A 3431-nucleotide genomic window follows, 5' to 3' on the forward strand; every position below is an offset into this window, starting at 1 on the left:
TGGTTTAGGTTACCTAGTAACCATGACTGGAACTCGCCCCAACACATTTGTAAGCTTGCCTGAACTTGCCCTATTGTTATTCAAAGCTTATCCATGCATACCTACTCACTGTAAGTACCATTTAATGTACGCAGTATCGATTTTCCATGACGTAATTCAGAGGTAGTCACTTTTCATGTTAATGACGTCACTTTACGTGGACCCTACACAGAATCTCATTATATACCCACTAAAACAATAGCTTGCGTGGGCTCCACGCGTGGAACGCGACTCCTTGCGTGTTTTTTCGACCTCGCGCCATGTTTTTATGCAAATTCCTGAATACTGCAATCTCATTGGTCCATTCCAATTTTTAATGATATGTACTCGTTCCTGATTGGTTACCAGCTCGTTGAGCGTACTCTACTACTATCAATTTTTGACATTAAGGAAATGTTTTAAATATGATTTAAAGTCGAAACAATGCTTGCCAATATTAGCCAGCAGCACCAGTCCAGGTGCCTCCCCCAAGCTTATTTAATGGTCAAGTTTATTGAAAAAGCATAAATTTTTTTTATTTCACACTTGCGCAGTTAAATGTTTTTATGAATAATTAATTTACAGGTACTCTTTCCTGTCCTTAATCTCAGAAGATTTTGATGAGTCATTCATCTGCCCAGTTTGTAAGGATGCGGCCTCTGTGGTGATATTCGATGCAACTGGGCTAGCCTTTCGTCGCAGCCATGTCCCAAAAAAAAACAAAAAGAGCCAGAACCGTTGGAACAGCAGAGTCGGAAAAAATCTGGAAAATAAGTGTTTCATTATGCTATCCGTTAAATTCTTTTTGTGATGGAAAACTGCGAAAAGAAAATTATTTTGGATGTGTTGAAAAGAAAACTAATTTGTGGTTTGAGTCATGTGCCACCACAGTTTTCCCTGTTTTTTTAATGTTAGAATTCTCATTTGTCTTTTCCGTTATTTTAATAAGGTCGGCAGGAATTTTTGTGCACCCTCCAAGAACTGCGAGAATATGCAGAAGGCGCCACGCTGTTGGCGCAAACCTCTGCCAAACTTAGGGTATAAAACTCATGAAATCCCTTCACTCTTTTTATACTTACAGCATGATAATAATGATGAAGGCGATATGATGAGGATGAAGCCAGTGATGAAACGTCTCATTTTGACTGTTATATTAATATTCGACTAAATTTTTATTAAATTGACCGTGTAAACTGTGATGACTAATTTAAAGATTACCAGTGTGTAGCAAATAGTTTGATATGCGTTTTTGTGTACATTAAATGTCAAACTTTCGTTGTTATTTGTTAATTAGAACTGTGTGATGGCACTATATGTACTGGTTATTTCCCTTAGGGTTACTACTGATAGTGTTTTTTCTGGGCATGTTTTAGTGACTGTTATTTTGGCTAGTAAGCAATTTACATAAAAAATATAACAAAGACTATAAATCAACTGGGCTAGCCTTTCGTCGCAGCTATTTTCCAAAAAAAACAATCAAAGTCTCTTCGAGATATCGACGTTTTTGCATGAAGTATGAGTCGAAGGTTTATCCTGTGCATTGTTCTTCGAACTTATCATTACAGTTTCTTTGTAGTTTAGTTTAACAATTTCCTATCTTCGCGGAGGAAATGCAGCCATATAATTTTGTCAAAAATGGCTCGTCTGCGCCGGGTATTTATACACATATTCCTTAACATTACACAAAAAAACAGTGCAAATTTCAGCGAGATCTGACAATTCTATACTTTAAAATTGCAAGGACCTTTCGAGGCAGTCGATTACGGCAGCGAAATTAGCAAATGAAATAGCAAAATATGCGTTCCACGCTTTGCTTTTTGCGACGCCATATTTGAATTTATAGGTAGACTGCTGTTCAATGTGTTCAAGGCCGTATCGTTACGATTGCTCCACGAAAAAGCACGAAAAAAAATACGGATATTTCCGACTACTGTCGGAGAAAACATTGCGCATATAATTGCAGCGTAAACAAATCGTTACACTCAAGCTGCGTTTTGTCTAGGCTCTGCGAGGGTCGGATATCAAGACCCAGGATTAAACAAAAGCCATATATACAGTAAATGTTTCAGTGAATGCTTTCAAATTATATTTGAAGATGAAATACGAAAGAATTTTGCTGTCTTTGACTGAAATTCCACTCGAACTGCGTAGATACGATCGCATGTTGTGAAGCCGATTCATGCAACATTGCTGTCAACGTGAAATCTCGTCCCTAACGACCTAGACAGATGACGAATTGTTAACCGCTCCTAAGCTAAAAGAAGCGCGCCCCCATCTCTTGCATTTGTTTTAACTTCAATAATATCTTTGAAAAGAGCGAGTTTTTTGGTATGGTTTATTTTTGACGTTTGTAATTTTTAAACGATTAAGTGCTAGATTATTTATTCGTGTTTTAGTTACGCAATCCATTGTTTGTGCGACGCTTTTTATAGATCGCCTTTCAGACACACGTGCATTGAGATAAGAAAGCTGACATGTCACTTTTAAAATTGTTATATAACGTTTGTAAATGTGACAAGTCAGGTTTTTTTTTCATGAGATCGCAAGTGATCACCCACAGTGGAAAGTAATCCCTTGAGAAATTAAAACAGTCCCTTGAGAAATTAAAAAAGTCCCTTGAGAGTTTACAAATATGTGGTTCCAAATGTTGTTCACATAACCCCTATTCTACGTTTTTAGCTTGTAAACAAGCAAAAACGTCGAAAAAAGAGCCAGAACCGTTGGAACAGCAGAGTCGGAAAAAATCTGGAAGATAAGTGTTTCATTATGCTATCAGTTGAATTCTTTTTGTGACGGAACACTGTGAAAAGAAAATTAATTTTAATGTGTTGACAAGAAAACTAATTTGTGGTTTGAGTCATGTGCCTAATTTGTGGTTCGAGTCATGTGAAAAGAACAGTAGTATTCTCAGTGACGAAGAAATGCTAGATTTTCTGTCAAGCCTTGAACAACTTGGCATCACATTGGGGGCATAAAATGGAGCTTATAATAATGATGAGCATCCTCTTGTGGTGGAGTCCATGACACATTACCAAAGTCAATGAAAGGATCACCCACCACCAAAAAAGCGCCAAACGTGGATGATTCACCAAGCGCCAGCAAAGAGCAATAGTGAAAATTCTTCTATGTTAATAAGTCAACTAAAGCACTGTTGAAAATTGACATTTTGATATCAGCGCCAGCTGAGGCCTGAACTGAAATGTCAAGTCATCACATGGCAACTTCTGGTCGAAAAAATGTTCAATCATTCCTTTTACACTTGAAGACAAAATACTTGTTGTTCTGGTGTAATTTGAACCATTTGTATGCTCAAAAAGAGAGTGAGTCAATAGTAAATGAGTTAAATTTAAAGTCACAGTTATTCCCTTTAAAATAGGGCTGTCCATACTAAGCAAATAAAACCTAACCACAAG

Source organism: Oculina patagonica, chromosome 4, assembly GCF_052425735.1.
Source record: "Oculina patagonica isolate OP01 chromosome 4, crgOcupat, whole genome shotgun sequence".
In the NCBI taxonomy this organism is placed as follows: Eukaryota; Metazoa; Cnidaria; class Anthozoa; order Scleractinia; family Oculinidae; genus Oculina; species Oculina patagonica.